The following is an 18,200-nucleotide window of genomic DNA, read 5'->3' on the forward strand; positions in this document are numbered from 1 at the left end:
TTATAAACTATTGGTTAATGGTTAAGAAATACATAAATATTCCCATAATAGTAGCTTCTAGTGGCCACTGGCTACACAAAGAAGTTAGCCTTAGATCATACCTCACTTTGCCTCCAAACTGAAGGCCATGGAGAGGGGATGGGGATAGGACACAGGACAATCTTTCTGCCCATAGAGATGAAAGATGTAAACAATAAATATGAGATTTTACCTTGACAAAGGCCTGAAATTTATGGAAGAAGATATCCGAAAGGTTGAAGTTCATAAGCACTTCTCTCACTTTCTTTTGTGAGGACTCGATTCAACTTATTGTGTGGGAGCAAATTCATGTTTTCAAAATATACATAACAGCAGAACTGACTGACTGTCCACATGGATGCAAGCTCCTTAATAGGATGCAAGCTCCTTAGAGTTAGGGACTGTTTTGATTTTGCCTTTATATTTCCAGAGCCTGGAAGAATCTCTGATATCAGATGCTGAATAAACGTGTGTCAACGAATTCACTTAACTGTTCTTTTTTCCCTTCACCTGTTGCTTTCATGCTTTTCAGTTGTAATTAATATAATATGGTGTGATGTGATACAATATAATTATTATACTATGTTATAGTATGTATTTGTGTATGGATACAGAAGTTACCTTTTGTAGCCAATGGGAACCAGATTCCAATTCTCAAATAAGACCAATTATACAGTATTGTATATGGGATCACAGATTTCAAGTTGGAAATTGAGTCTCACTCCCTTATTTTACATACAAGGAAACTGAGTTACAGAGATTAAATTAATACTAATTAATTTAATTAATTTGGGGCATTAATTAATGTCCAAAGTTATTCAGCTAGTAGTTGTCTGAGGGGGAATTTAAACCTGAGTCAAGTATTCTCCTATTACACTATGCTGCCTCAGTTCTTCCTCTTTTTCTCATTGTTTATTCTTCAGAAGCTTACTCTACTCTTCCTTTTCTGCCCTCCCTTTTTCCCTCCTTTCTTGTTATCACCCCCTTCCTTGCTTGTTTCCTTTTCCTTTTTTCATTTAGAGCTGCTCCAACTTTACCAAATATGTGGTATCTGGAAAAGCTGTCATTGTAAGTTGAAAGGAAGGGAGAATCAAACAACAATAACAACAAAAAAAAAGACCAAAACAGGAAACAAACAAAAACAAGCAAGTACACACACACACACACACACACACACACACACACACACACACACACACACATTTAGAGTGCCTTCCTTTCACCAACCTGGGATGTAATTACCAGGTCCTTCTATAGTCCATCTAAGCTAAATCTAATAATGAAAAGGAAAGAGTAAAGCGTAAAAGAGAGTTTTGTTCCTTACTGAGTTCCAGAAGAATCAAGAAGAGCTTCTGTGTCACTAACTTGTACAGCTAGTTGTCTATAATAAAGAAATGTCTCTCTCCAAGTGTCTAAATTTGGTGCCACAAAGTAATTTTAAGTATTAGGAAATACTGATTTGGGGGGCAGCTAGGTGGTGCAGTGGATAGAGCACCAGCCTTGAATTCAGGAGGACCTGAGTTCAAATCTGGTCTCAGACACTTAACACTTCCTAGCTGTGTGATCCTGGGCAAGTCACTTAACCCCAAGCCTCAGGGAAAGAAAAAAAGAAAAAAAAGAAAGAAAGGAAATACTGATTTGTTACTGTTATAAATCAACTGTGAAATTGATTAGACTCCTAAGAATGAGATCTCTGGTGAAGAAGTTAAAGATTGGACCTGTGATTCCGATGCAACTCCCTGAATGAGAAAACTCTACCAATGGAGGTCTTACAGTTGACAGAAATTACTTACTCCTAAATTTTCCTGGTTCTATACCAACATTACATTGCCTCTCTTTTGGTCAAGAGAACTTTTCAAATTAAAAGTATGTTTTTATGTTGAAGAATCAAAAACAGAGCTAAAAGATAGATTTTGAATCCCTTCATTTTACAGAAAAGGAAACTGAAACCTACAGCTGCCCTCCTACTTGTAAATACCTTATGCCTATGACTATTGATAGAAACAGGGAAGGGATATTCACTACAGATAAAATTGGGGGAACTTCCTCCACCAATATAGAAAACTTAGAGATTGTCTTGGATCACATAGCTAGTAGTTGTCAGAAAGAATTAGAACTCAAATCATCTTAACCTCAAACCCAACACATTATTTACTTTGATCTATAAAGCAGAATTTTTTGGCCTAAGATTGGTGAACTTGTTTTCATAAATATTTGGATGACTATATTTTATATAATTATCTTATTTTGTTATTTCATGTGTTTTATTGTGTGCATTTAAAACATGATTCTGAGAATGACCTGACAGGATTCATCTGACTGCCAAAAAAGGGTCCATTATGCAAAAAAAAAAAAAAAATGAAGAATCCTTGCTCTACATAAACTAAGACCGCAAATTATTCAAAAAAGCAATGACACTGATTTTAATCTTTGTGTAAGGCTTGGGCAGCAAGATACAGTGAACTATGGGCTAGTCTTAGAATCAAGAAGACCTGGGTTCAAGTCTAGCCTTTGACACCTACTTTGTGATCCTGGACAGATCACTTAACATCTCAGGAACTCCAGGAAACTCTCTAATGTGATACAGTTGGGACATAGTTATTTCTCTTCATTGCTAGAATGAGATCACAGTTTGTGACCTTTCCCTCTCCATCTACCACTCCCACCCAAATTGCTTGGACTATGCTAAAAAACTAAAAGGATTAAAAGGTTAAAATTCAACACTGGCATTTTACCATTGCTTTCAGAGATGCTGCTGTGACAAAGGGAAACAATATGATTAAAGTATGAAATTACATGGAGCATGATTGTTTTTGGCATATTGAGATATCATGGTTCCATCCTCTAGTCCCACTATTATTATTTATGCCTGTATACTTTATCCATGAAAACAGAAATCAACAATACCTATAGTGGCCAGAAAAAGGAAGATACAGTGAGTTACAGAGGTGTTGCTGACCTGCATTGGTAAAGGAAATTTCCTCATGAAAAAGTTCCTTCCAGTGAAATCATAGGGTCAATCCCTATTGTATCCACACAAGAGAATGGAAACTCTCTGAGGGCAGGGACGAATTTTTTTTATTATTTTAATAGTTTTTATTTACCAGATATAGGCATGGGTAATTTTACAACATTAGCATTTGCCAAACCTTTTGCTCTAATTTTTCTCCTCCTTCCCCACCTCCCAGATGGCAGGTTGACTAATACATGTTCAATATGTTAAATTATAAATTAAATACAATATATGTATACATGTCCAAACAGTTGTTTTGCTGTACAAAAAGAATTGGACTTTGAAATAGTGTACAATTAGCCTGTGAAGGAAATCAAAAATGCAGACGGACAAAATTAGAGGGATTGGGAATTCTATGTAGTGGTTCGTAGTCATCTCCCAGAGTTCCTTTGCTGGGTGTAGCTGATTCAGTTCATTACTGCTCTATTGGAACTGATTTGGTTCATCTCATTGTTGAAAATGGCCACATCCATCAGAATTGATCATCATATAGTATTGTTGTTGAAGTGTATAATGAACTCCTGGTCCTGCTCATTTCACTCAGCATCAGTTCACATAAGTCTCTTCAGGCCTTTCTGAAATCATCCTGTTGGTCATTTCTTACAGAACAATAATATTCCATAATATTTATATACCACAATTTATTCAGCCAATCTCCAATTGATGGGCATCCACGTACTTACCAGTTTCTGGCCACCACAAAGAGGGCTGCCACAAACATTCTTGCACATACAGAAGGGACGAATTTTTTTATTCTTGTTTTTTATTCTCTCCATCTAACATGGTGCCTAGCATAAAATGGGGGTTTCATAAATGTTTTTTCAATTGGAAGTTACCAGATGGTTTGTAGAAATGAGTTCCTCCCCAAGCTCCTATTGGTGTCTTGGGGTCTCTGTCGCCCTTGTTCCCCTGCATCCACCTGACTAGGGCCTTATTTGCTTCTAGTTTGAGGTGTAAAAATTCCTAGTTTTGGCTTTGACTACAGTAATTATGACTTTTTCTTCCCCTCTCCATTCTGCTTGACCTCTGTATCTTTTCAAGCAGTATACTCTCCTTCAGGAAAATTTCTTCTTTCTTTTATCCTGTGAAACTATACTCTTACTTCTTCTCTTCCCTCTCTTTTTTATCTCTGCCTCCTTTACAATAAACACAAATATAGCTATCTTCTCCTATCAAATGTAGGTATCTCCCTGAGTCTTTTCTTTGTGTACTTTTGTTCTTCAGCATGTTATCCATTCTGGCATTTCACTGATACCATAAGCTTATATCTTTCACCTCTGCATAAATCCTAAGTCTCTACTTTAGGGCCTATATAGAAAAAGGCTTCTGAAAAACAGTCAGATATTTTCAACAGCTTGATGGATATTTCCCATCAGATGCTCCACCAATGCACTAAGCTCAATATGCTTAAGGCCAAAATCAGCATTTCCCCGCTCTAAAACTATCCCCAATTAGAGTCTAGTAACTTCAATCAACTATAACTCTTCCCTCTTTCTTGTTCCCACACCCAATCACCAATTTTTTTCTATCCTTTCTTTGAAAGTCTTTTGCCTCCATCCCTTCCTTTAAATTACCATTGTAACTACCTTAGATGAGAACTTTCATCTCATTCCCAAATTATATTCCTTTCTAACGCTTCTCTTCACCTCCAATCTTTCCCCTCTGCTGAAAGCTGCTTCTAATATATATATATATATATATATATATATATATATATATATATATATATATATATATATAGATATAGATATATAGATATAGATATAGATATAGATATAGATATAGATATAGATAGATATAGATATAGATATAGATATAGATATAGATATAGATATAGATATAGATATAGATAATAGATATGTATTAAGTATCTGCTGTGTTTCCAGAAGTATGGTAGAAAATGAGGACAGAAGGAAGGAAGGAAGGAGAGAGGAAAGGAAAAAGAAAGGGAGCAAAGGAAGGAGGGAAAGAAGAAGGGAAAGGAGGGAAGAGGAAGGAAGGAAAGGAAGGAAAGGAAGGAAAGGAAGGAAGGAAGGAAGGAAGGAAGGAAGGAAGGAAGGAAGGAAGGAAGGAAGGAAGGAAGGAAGGAAGGAAGGAAGGAAGGAAGGAAGGAAGGAAGGAGAGAAGGAGGGAAAGAGGGAAGGAAGAAGGGAGGGAAGGGAGAAAGGAAAGGAAGAAGGAAGGAATGAGGGATTTCTTGAGTGCTTATAATGTACCAGGTATTACACTAAGCATTTTACAAATATTAATTCATTTGATTCTTACAACAACCCTGGTATTAATATCTCTATTTTTTAATTGAGGAAACTGAGGCACACAAAAATTAAATTATTTGTTTAGGATCACACAGCTAATAAATGTCAGAGGTCACATCTGAACACAAGTTTTCTGACTTCAGGCTCTCTTTTTAAATAAAAAAGTTATATGGTCTCTTAAGAAGTTTAGGATATAGTTAGGGTGAGAATAATACAAAATTATATATGATAAAATGCCCAAAAATATAGTAGCACAAGAAATATGTCCTATAGCAAGTAAGGTAGCAGAAGGGATCAGTGTGAGCCAAAGGATTTGGAAAAAGTATCATGAACAAAGGAAAAAATTAAATGAGTTTTGAAAGAGGAAGGGATATCAATAAGCACAGAAACAGATTTCAAATGGTAATGTGAACCTATTAACAGAGGGATATGGAGATCTTGACTTATTCCAAACATGCGACTTTGATGGTATTAATTTCTGGTGCCTGTTAAGTTGGTGTAATTCAGTTTGACAACTGTCCAGCACTATGTTAAGTGCTTTGTACCTCTTGGGAGGTACAAAAGAACTATATGGAAGGCTCAGTTTCTCTCTCTTAAGAGAAGGCTCTTAAAGTTTCTATAATATGCGCTTTGGGGAAATCATTCAACTCATTTTAACAAGCATTTACCAAGCACATGCTATATTTAAGGCAATATGCTGAGTTCTGGAAATAAAAAGACAAAATGAAAAACAGTCATTTTCCCTCACGAAGTTTACCATTCTACCATAGAGAGTGAGGCATTTAGGTGCGATGCTGGATCAAAGCACTGGCCTTAGAATCAAGAAGGCCTGAATTTAAATCTAGCCTTAAATTCTTAGTAACTATGTAATCCTGGCTAGGCAAGTCACTTGGTCCCTTGTTTCCCTTGATTTCCTCATCTATAAGATGGGGATGATAATAGAATCTATTTCCCAGGGTTCTTATGAAAGGAAATGATATTTGTAAAGTACCTTGTAAACCATAAAGTACTACTTTACTGAAGAAGGGAGAAAGCACTAACAACCAATGTGATTCTATTCAAGAAAGGCATATAAGTTGAACCTTGAAAAAAGCTAATGATTTTAAGAAGAAAGGAAGGAGTGTATTTCAGTGTTTCTACAAAGACACCAAGACTAGAAATGAGATTTATATCAACATAATATCAGAAAGCAATTTCTTTTGAGAAAGAAGACAATGAAGATAGAACAATAAATGTTATAAAAGTAAAAATAAAAATAAGTAAAAATAAAAATGTTTTCCCCAACAAGTAGAAAGTGCTTTTGGTATCCCTTAATTCATACTATGTGGGCAGAAATTCATGCCATACCTCTGCTAATAGGATGGGGGATAAACTCTTGCTATTTCTGTACCTTCAAGGCTTTCATGTAGCTACTGATTCCCAGAGCAGTATAAAGTAACTCTGGAAAATGGGAAAATGAAACAAGAGCTCCCCTATAAATGGATCACAGAAGACATTTCACCTTCATACTACTTTAAAAAAAAAAAAAAAAGGTAATCATAGCTCTGGAGATAAGAGTGGTTTTCTCAAAATCCACCATCACTAGGGGATTGTGGGATTGTTTTCATTGATAATTCTGGGAGAGAAATGGGGGAAAGGAGTGAGAATAACAAAGTAACATCATACATTTTGCATCATGTAGAAAGACTGGACAAGAGGCTGTTTTGTTCATCCCTCTTCCATCCATTCAAGTAGTGAATGTTTTTGTTGCGCTGATGAGAACAATTATTAGTGAGCTAATGTGAAAGTGTCTCAGAGACTATAAACTGTATTTTCTCCTTTGTTACTGTGTTGTCTGCTTCTCTTTACATAAAATGTGGCAAGTAACCTTCTTGTATAATCAGTGTTACATTGTAGAAGAGGTTAGGAAAACTGGTCAGTCTGAGAGAAACAGAAATGCATTCAGCCACTAGTAGGAGCTATGTGGGGAGGTGGTAGAGTCACAATTACTTCCCTAGGAAATCACAAACTGTTTCAGGCACTTAATATTCCTGTGGTGTAGGAATTGATGAATTGGTAGATTTAGAAAAAAAATTAGGGAAAAACTTGGATTTATCAAGGTTGAAATTATTCACCTGACATAGTACATACAGCCTTACATAGATGTATGTGTATATATGTGTATGATTATAGATATTTATGTATATGTTTGAGGATATGTGTACACGTGTGTGTGTGTGTGTACACACATACCTCTCTCTCTCTCTCTCTCTCTCTCTCTCTCTCTCTCTCTCTCTCTCTCTCTCTCTCTCTCTCTCTCTCTCTCTTTCTCTCTCTCCCTCCCTCTGCTTAATTGTAGCCTTCTGGGGGGGGGGGGGAGGAAAGAGGAAAAAAATAATGAACTAAAAAGTCCACAGCAGAGAATAAAAGAAAACCTACACAGAAGCACAGAAAAGATAGACAGCTCTGAACACAATGTGTAATATTTATTTTATACACTTTTTTGAAATGGACATTGATTGTCTCATATTTTGAATTCTCTTATGTTCTTCTATACAAATGGCAATGAATTTTTCTTTTTCTTTTTTCTTTTTCTATTTTGCATAGGAAGGAAGGAAGGGAGGAAGGAAGGGAGGAAGGAAGGAAGGAAGGAAGGAAGGAAGGAAGGAAGGAAGGAAGGAAGGAAGGAAGGAAGGAAGGAAGGAAGGAAGGAAGGAAGGAAGGAGGGAGGGAGAAAAAAGAGAGTCCCCAGAACACTGAAGCATCACACACAAGTGAATTTTTATGAAAAGGCCTTATGTTTAACAGTTCTTGTAAACTGCAATACCTGCTCCCACAGTGCAAGAAGAAAGACTTTAGACTCTATTCCTGACCATCCTTGTGGTGACTATTCTGCTGAGACCAAGGCCTGTCTGGAGAACTCCAGAAAGTTAGCCTGGACATTACAGGAGATGTCTTCCTTAAACACCGTTTTGGTATCTTTTGTTTTGCTGTTGTTTACTTCTTCCTATTTCTCCTTATAGCAACTTAATGGTGGTTAAGGATATTTACAAAATGAGAGACTTCTCTCATACCTCTCACTTTCACCCTTACACAAGCATTTCTTTACTTTTGTATAAATGTGGAGATTTCTCCTCCCCACCCCATCCCACTGTGGAATTTTATTGTTCTTCCAAGTAGAAAAATGACTTAAACATACTTACATACTGGAGACATTTTTATTGTTATTACCTAATGAAAGCAGAAGAAGGTAACTTCCTCTCAAGAAAATATATGGAACTATACTGGATAAAGCATTGTAGTATGGAGTCATAAAGATATATTTTGGGATCCTGTTTCAGGTACTTAGTTCTGTGATTATGGGCATGTCACAGCCTTTCTGTACCTCAGTTTCTTCAACTGTAAAATAAAGGGTTTAGAATCATCGGCCTCTATAATTCCTTCCTCAGAGGGTTGGTGAAAATCAAATGAAAAATCAAAAGTAAAAAGTACTTAGCACTCTAGAAATACTTACTCTTTTTCCTTCCCTCCCCACTTCCAACTCTAAATCTATAATCCTATGAATTTAAAGTCAGGGAGGCCCAACTTGCACAGCATCTGGAAAGAAAAACTGACCTCTCTTCCTAGCATAAGTTCTTCAAGAAAGATTGAAAAAACAAAACAAAAACAACTGTTTCCACTGTCATTTCCTCATGTTTCATCAATTCAGTCTGTTTAATTTAAATGGTGGAGCCCTGAGGTAAGACCCGTTCTTAATCTATGATCTGTGTAATACCTGGCACATGACTAACACTAAATAAACACTAAACAAAAGACAGTAACAGCTTAAGAAAATGGACTCAATTTATAATACTTAAATATCCAAGTGACCTCTGACCAAATTAGTTATGGATCATATTTGAGGGTGATACTTGATCACAGAGCAGAGGATGATATATGTTATGGCTTAAATGGTGGTCATGTGATAGGACATCAAGAATGGGAATAAGATGTTGCTTCTTTGATGAAAGAGTAGTGAATGAACACATTGGTTAACTTGAGCTATGGTTCAAGGCCCCTTCTATTTAATTTTTTGGAGAGGTAAGCAGGCAAGCAGCTATTAAAAATGAACAAAAAGACTCAACCTTTCTCATTCCACCTTTGCTTCCAAAATCCAACAACCTAGGGGGAGTTTGGTCTCTAAAATTTCAGTTCCCTATGACAAAGTACACATACATTTAAACAATGAGGGACAGGATTTCATAACAGATCTTCCAATTAAATTTCATTTAGATAAGCCAAAAGTAGTGTACCTGAGGCAAGATAATAGACATTTCATGTATAATGTTTTCTCAGAATCCCTTATGATTGAAAACTGGAAATAATTGTGAATGCCTTAGGGATAGCTGTCCGGTTTATATGCAATAGCTGCTTTCAAGTGGGAGGGGGAGAATGTCTAGGGTGCTTTAGTAAAGTGCATAATAATATGAGAAATATTGTGACACCAGAACCGAGGTAATCTTTTGGGGAGATTAGGGGCATCATATTATAAACAAGGAACACATAACACTAATCCAATTTTATTCTTTCATATAACAACAGAACAAGGAAAAACAATGATGTTATAGCCTTTGATACTTGCTGGGAGCAGGCAATCAAATATTTGTCTTAAAACATGAATTAAATTGTCATTTCTGTGGTTGAGAAATAGTGTCATCTGTCTTCAGTATACTGGAAATAATGCCATTTATAAAGAGCCAAGGTTGACTCTATAATGTAAGTTTGTTTGGGTCGAAGGTCAAATTTAATAAAGTGTTTTATTACTCTACTGATTACATCATGTCCAATGGAAAAGGGCACCCTCCTTCTATGATATTCCTAAGCTTGGACAGTGTTTTCACTTACATCTACTAGTTTGTAAAGATTAGTAATGACCCCATGTGTTAATACTTCAGATCTGAGTTTAAATTCTATTTCATGTCCGCCAAAAAAACTTCATGAGCTCTAGTAGTCAGAGCCATAAAATCATCATACTTTTGGTGGTATATTATGATATAATCCATAAATCAGTTCAATCTAGAAAAGAAATAGATAGTGCCTGGCAGATAAAACTGGCAGAAAGAGAACAGGAACTGGACAGGGACTTGTAGCTACCTCAATTTAATCAACATTTGCAATTCTTGTGTAGGAGACTCCATTTTGACATCAAGAGTCCAGGTATGTTATCTCTCTATTTCACTTGCCCCCATCCAGATGAAAATAGGAACTTAAGTGTGTTGTACTCTTCAAAGAGTATTTATCCAACAATTCTTCTAAAAGTACTCAAACTAACAAGGTATCAGATTTAGAATAGATTTTATTTATATTGTAAAGAACAAAGAATGAAATAATTTCTAAGACCACGAGAAAAGTTATTTCAACCTCCTGGTAGGTTCCCCTTTTCCTAATTTTGGGGGACCATTATAGTCTCTATGATTAAAAATACTTTCCCTAGATAGGGCTGCCACAAAAGGCAAGGTCAAAGCTTATCCCTCCCCACTGATCACCTCTGTTCCTATTTTGGTTTTTGCTATTCTGGCCTCTCTCTTGTCTCTCTCACACATCACTGCCACTGCCATCAGACTCCTCCTCAAGTTTGTTTACCAAGGCTCATTGCCATAAATCTGTTTCCTGGTCATTTGCCTTTAGTCACTGTGCCTCTGATGCATTTTAACCAGAACTCTGGCTCTTGCAGTTCTGCTGCTTGACCTCCCATTTCTTTGATGTTCTCTTGGCTGTTTACAAAGCATGGTCAAGTAGAGATGGAAGAGCTTGCCCCTCAGAAGTATACCTTTACCTAAGCAAGGGAGAAAGTGTAAATCTATAGATATTTCTCTTTTATCTTTGGTGTTGGCAGTTTCAACAGGACAGCAACCATTTGCAGACATTGACCTCCTAGGATCAAGAGTCTTGAGAGTCATTGTACCCTGGAAGAGGCAGTTAGCCCCTTGCAACCTAAGTGAGTTCCTTCTGCATTCTTCCCCCATCCCAAAAATTTGCAGTCCCTGTAAATTGTTGTTGCTCATCCTCCATTTTTGAAGAGGACTAATGAAATCACTGGGTGATGACTTGTATAAGAATTAGATTCTCTCTTCCAGAATCATTCACTAGCAAGGTGCCAGGCTACTGGCAATGGTCCAGGATGCACTGAATGACTTTGGCATTTAGATATCTGACCAGGCTCTAAGTGCTTCATAGCACTTGCTTTCAACTGCCTTCGTCACTGTTGAAACAAATTGTTCTCATCTGCCCATTCTACTGGGGAAGTCTTCATATGCTTATATGCTAACAGTTATGGGACCTATCAATTACCCTCAACTGGTTTAGCCTGTCAGTCAATATGGTTTTACTGGGGTGTAGTCACTGTGCATATTACAGCTTCTTAGAGTCACAGATGAGAATTGGACAGGTAGACATCAATGGTGGATAAGCAGCCTTGAAAAGGGTTCAGGAAGCCCTCACAACAGAGGTGTTGGTCTTTTCTGAAAAACCTCATATAATCCTATGAATTGGAAAATCATTCTGGAAAGCAATTTGAAATTATGTGACAAAAGTTACTAATCTTGTTTATATTATTTGCCTGGTAACATACCCCAAAATTACAAAGAAAGACCACAAACTATTCATAGTAGTATTTTTGGTACTAGTAAAAACCAGTAACAAAATAGTCATTCATTTATTGGAAAATGAGTGAACAAACTGTAATAAATGAATGTTAAGAGAATATTTTTTGAAGTTACAACTATAAGAAATTTAGAGAAAAATGGGAAGAATTGAACTGATGCAGTACAAAACAAGCATAACTAAGATAAGAACACATACAATGACTATAATATGAATGAAAATAACTAAAGGGCAGCTGAATATAAATTAAAGGCAATGGCTACTACTGAGTCCTTCTCAGTAAAGATGGAAGAGACTACAGATGACAAATGTCATATATGATATCACACGCCATTGTTTGCTTAGCTGGTTTTTCTTAACTGTTTTTTTTTTAATAAAGAAGGATATTTTGTGGGCATATTGTAATTTCTGGAGTTTTAAAAACAAATGTACCAGCAACTCCAGAAGAAGCCCCAAAGAGAGACATGAGTTGGTCCCCATTTTATAAGGCTTTCTTTGAAGATTGCACAAAGGATCTTAAAAAGAGAGTTAGAAGAAAAATGGGGAAATAAAATGAGGTCATTGCAAGAACAAATGGAAGTTAATGACTCAATAAGACTTCAAGAATTAATCAAACAAAAACAAAAAAGAAAAAGAAAAAAGAAAAAATAGAAGAAAATATGAAATATCTCCTAGGAAAAACAACTGACCTGGAAAACAGATCTAAAAGAGACAATCTAAGGATTATTGGGTTTCCTGAAAGCCATGATAAAAAAAAGAGCCTACACATTATCTTACAGGAAATCATAAAAGAAAACTGCCCAGTTATTTTAGAATCAGAAGATAAAATAGTCATTGAAAGAATCCACCAATCACCTCCTGAAAGAGACTCCAAAATTAAATCCCTAAGGAATATTATGGTTAAATTTCAGTACTATCATACCAAGGAAAAGCTATTGCAAACAGCCAGAAAGAAACAATTTAAATAGTGAGGAGCCACAATTAGGATTACCTAGAACCTAGCAGCTTTCACCTTAAACCGTTAAAGGATGGAAGGGCCTGGAATTTGATATTCTGAAAAGCAAAGGAACTTGGATTACAGCCAAGAATAAGCTATCCACCTAAAATGAGCGTCATCTTTCAGGGAAGAAGATGGACATTCAATGATACAGGTGAATTTCATTTATTTCTGATAAAAAGGCTAGAGTTTAACAAAAAAAAAAAAAAAAAAAAAAGTCTATAGAACTCAAAAAAGAAGCCTAAAAAGGTGAAAAGAAAAGAACTCTTGAGAACTATATTTCTGTTATGGGTATACTTAGAGAGTATGGGTATAATTTGATTTTATTGTGATAATATGAAAAAGTAACTAGAAGTGGAAAGGGGATTGTATTGGAAAAAGAGAAAAGTGGAAGTAAAATAAGGGAAATTATATCTCATGAAGAGGCACAACAAAATAATAAAAGCAATAAGAAGGGATAGCCATCCTGATCTCAGATCAAGTAAAAGCAAAGATAGATCTAATTAAAAGAGATAAGGAAGGAAACTATATCTAATTTAAGGGTATCATAGATAATGAAGCAATATCAATACTAAACATATATGCACCAAGTAGTATAGCATGGAAATTCCTAGAGAATTTAAGAGAGATACAAGAAGAAATAGATAGCAAAACTATACTAGTAGGGGTTCTCAACCTTGTTCTCTCAGAACTAGATAAATCAAACCACAAAATAAATAAGAAAGAAGTTAAATAGGTAAATAGAATACTAGAAAAGTTAGGTATGGTAGATCTTTGGAGAAAATTGAATGGAGACAGAAAAGAGTACACTTTCTTCTCTGCAGTTCATGGAACCTATACAAAAATTGACCATGTGTTAGAGCATAAAAACCTTAAAATCAAATGAAAAAAGCAGAAATAGTAAATGCGGTTTTTTCAGATCATAATGCAATAAAAATCACATGCAATATAAGGTCAGGAGAAAACAGACCAAAAAGTAATTGGAAACTAAATAATCTCATCCTAAAGAATGAATGGGTGAAACAGCAAATCGTAGACACAATAATTTCATCCAAGAGAATGACAATAATGAGACAATATATCAAAATTTGTGGGATGCGGCCAAAGCGGTAATGGGGAAAATTTTATATTTCTAGAGGCTTACTTGCATAAAATAGAGAAAGAGAAAATCAATGAATTAGTCTTGCAACTAAAAAAGCTAGAAAAAGAACAAATTTAAAACCCCCAATTAAAATTCTAACTAAAAAAAGAAAAAAAAGAAAAAGAGAGAATAATAAAATTGAAAGTAAAAAAAAAAAAAAAAAAAACCCTATTGAATTAATAAAACTAAAAGTTGGTTTTAAGAAAAAACCAACAAAATAGATAAAACTTTAGTTAATTTGATTAGAAAAAGGAAAGTTAGTCTTACAAATGAAAAGGGGGATCTTTCCACCAATGAAGAGGAAATTAGAGCAATAATTAGGAGTTCCTTTGCCCAACTTTATGCCAATAAATTTGATAACCTAAGTAAAATGAAAGAATATCTACAAAAATATAGATTGCCCAGATTAACAGAAGAGAGAAATAAATTATTTAAATAGTCTCATTTTAGAAAAAGAAATAGAACAAGCTATTAATTAACTCCCTAAGAAAAAATACAGGACCAGATGTATTTACACGTGAATTCTACCTAACATTTAAAGAACAATTAACTCCAATACTATATAAACTATTTGAAAAAGTAGGGAATGAAAGACTCCTACCAAGTTCCTTTTATGACACAGACATGGTACTGATACCTAAACCAGGTAGGATGAAAACAGAGAAAGAAAATTATAGACCAATTTCCCTAATGAATATTGATACAAAAATCTTAAATAAAATATTAGCAAAGAGATTCTAGAAAATCATGCATAGGATAATATACCATGTAGGTATTTATACCAGGAATGCAGGGTTGGTTCAATATTACAAAAACTATTAGTATAATTGACTATATCAATAATCAAATTAACAAAAACATATGATTATCTCAATAGATGCAGAAAAAATATTTGATAAAATCCAACATCCATTCCTACTAAAAACACTTGAGAGTATAGGAATAAATGGATTTTCCCTTAAAACAGTCAGTAGCATCTATTTAAAACTATCAGCAAGCATCATATGTAATGGTGATAAACTGGAATCATTCCTAATAAGATCAGGGGTGAAACAAGGTTGCCCACTATCACCATTACTATTCAATATTGTATTAGAAATGCTAGCTTTGGTAATAAGAGAAGAAAAAGAGATTAAAGGAATTAGAGTAGCTAATGAAAAAATCAAATTATCACTCTTTGCAGATGATATAATGGTATACTTAGAGAACCCTAGAGAATCAACTAAAAACTATTAGAAATAATTCACAACTTTAGCAGAGTTGCACGATACAAAATAAACCCACAAAAATCATCAGCATTTTTATATATCACTAACAAAATCCAATAGCAAGAGATACAAAGAAAAATTCCATTTAAAATAACAATCGATAGTATAAAAAATTTGGGATTCTATCTGGCAAGGGAAAGTCAGGAACTACATAAGCAAAACTACAAAACACTTTCCACACAAATAAAGTCAGATCTAAACAATTGGAAAAATATCAAGTACTCTTGGATAGGTCGAGGGAAAATAATAAAGAATGCAATACTACCTAAACTAATCTATTTATTTAGTGCTATGCCAATCAAACTCCCAAGAAACTATTTTACTGACCTAGAAAAAAATAACAAAATTCATCTGGAAGAACAAAAGGTCAAGGATTTCAAGTGAATTATTGGAGGAAAAAAAAGCAAATTAAAGTGGCCTAGCTGTACCAGAACTAAAACTATATTATAAAGCAGTGATCATCTAAACCACTTGGTACTAGCTAAGAAACAGAGTAGAAATAGGTTGGGTTCATAGGACAAAATAGTCAGTGGCTATAGCAATCTAGTGTTTGACAAACCCAAAGACCCCAGCTTTTGAGATAAGAACTCACTATTTGACAAAAACTACTGGGAAAATTGGAAACCAGTATGGCAGAAACTAGGCATTGACCCATGCCTAACACCAAGATAAGGTCAAAATGGGTGCATGATCTAGATGTAAAGAATGATATTATAAACAAATTAGAAGAACATAGGATAGTTTACCTCTCAAATCTCTGAAGGAAGAAGAAATTTGTGACCAAAGAACAACTAGAAATTATTATTGATCACAAAATAGATAATTTTGATTATATTAAGTTAAAAAGTTTTTGCATAAACAAAATCAATGCAGACAAGATTAGAAGGGAAGCAATAAACTGGGAAAACATTTTTACATTCAAAGATTCTGATAAAGGCCTCATTTCTAAAATATATAATTAACTCAAATTAACTGGTCAAAAGATATGAACAAACAATTTTCAGATGAAGAAACTGAAACTATTTTTAGTCATATGAAAAGGTACTCCAAATCATTACTGATCAGATTAATGCAAATTAAGACAACTCTGAGATACTACTACACACCTGTCAGATTGGCTAGGATGAAGGAAAAGATAATGCTGAATGTTGGAGGGGATGTGGGAAAACTGGGACACTGATACATTGTTGGTGGAACCATGAACAGATCCAACCATTCTGGAGAGCAACTTGGAACTATGTTCAAAAAGTTATCAAACTGTGCATACCCATCGACTCAGCAGTGTTTCTACTGGGCTTATATCCCAAAGAGATATTAAAGGAGGGAAAAGTACCTACATGTACAAAAATGTTTGTGGCAGCCCTTTTTGTAGTGACAAGAAACTGGAAACTAAATGGATGTCCATTAATTGGAGAATGGCCGAATAAATTGTGGTACATGAAGGTTATGGAATATTATTGTTCTGTAAGAAATGACCAGCAGGATGAATACAGAAAGGCCTGGAGAGACCCACATGAACTGATGCTGAGTGAAATGAGCAGAACCAGGAGATCATTATATACGGCAACAACAAGACTATATGATGATTAATTCTGATAGATCTGGCTCTCTTCAACAATGAGATGATTTGAACCAGTTCCAATTGTTCAATGATGAAGAAAGCCATCTATCTAACTCAGAAAGAGTAGTCCTATGGGAACTGAGTGTGGAATACAACATAGTATTTTCATGCTTTCTGTTGTTGTCTTATAATGGGGGCAGCTGGGTGGCACAGTGGATAGAGCACCAGCCCTGAAGTCAAGAGGATCTGAGTTCAAATCTAGCCTCAGATACTTAACACTTCTTAGCTGTATGACCCTGGGTAAGTCATTTAACCCCAGTTGCCTCAGCAAAAAAAAAAAAAATTGTTATTCCTAAATTTGTGTATATGTATAATTATATACAACATCCTTGAGCAGAGATATCAGACATGCAGCCTGGGGCTATATTGTGGCAGGCCCAACCAGATTAAAATATAATTGAGAAATATTGAAAAAAATAAATAGAAATTCAATAGATTAAAGACAATATTAACATATTATTTTCTAAGTCAATGTGGGGTCCATAGGGCCTCCATTTCTATTTTAACTTAATGTAATATTTCTATAGTTACTTATTTTACTATTCATATTAGCACACACCCCCAATGCCCCACCAAGATGTAGTTTCTTAAGAAAAGGCATATTCTTTATTTGTTTGTTTTTGTTACATTTGCATTCCCAACACCTAGAATAGCATCTGTCATGGAATACATGCTTAATGTTTTTTTTAAATTGAATTAATTTGAAAATTAACAATTCCAAAACACATAAAAGAAGAAAATTTAAAACTCAAAGGAAAAAATACAATTGAAAACAAACGATTATTAAACAGATAAACAAAGACTCATTTAAATAAGATTAATAAACTATTCATTAATTGTGTGGGGGGAGGGAAGAAACCAAATAGATAAAATATTAAAAATGAGAATGATAACCTTGTGAAAAATAGAGAATAGAGAAAATTATCAGAAGCTACTATATCCTATTACTTGCAGCAAAAAGTGAAAATGTACACAAAATGGGTGAACATCTATAAAGGTAGAATATACAAAAATTAACAAAGCAGAAAAAAAGAAATCCTAGACAACCCAATCTCAGAAACTGAGTAAGTCATAAAGGAATACTCAAAGAAAATAATTCCTATATCACTTATAAAACAAGTGAAGTCCAACAAATACTTAGAACAATTAATCCTTATACTATATATATATATTTTTCAAAATTAAAAGAAAACACTCTATCAAAGACTTTTTATGAAATAAATATGATCTTACTGATAAGGTTTAGATTTGGGGTACCCAAATAAA

The 18,200-nt window shown here is 34.7% G+C and overlaps 1 protein-coding gene across 3 annotated transcripts in view; it reads left to right on the plus strand.

Moving 5' to 3' along the window:
- SEPHS1 (selenophosphate synthetase 1) overlaps nucleotides 1-18,200 on the plus strand; it is a 91,154-nt gene that overhangs the window by 17,781 nt on the left and 55,173 nt on the right. The gene's annotated exons all lie outside the window — the stretch shown is intronic.

The sequence above is a fragment of the Sminthopsis crassicaudata genome, chromosome 5, assembly GCF_048593235.1.
Source record: "Sminthopsis crassicaudata isolate SCR6 chromosome 5, ASM4859323v1, whole genome shotgun sequence".
Classification (NCBI taxonomy): domain Eukaryota; kingdom Metazoa; phylum Chordata; class Mammalia; order Dasyuromorphia; family Dasyuridae; genus Sminthopsis; species Sminthopsis crassicaudata.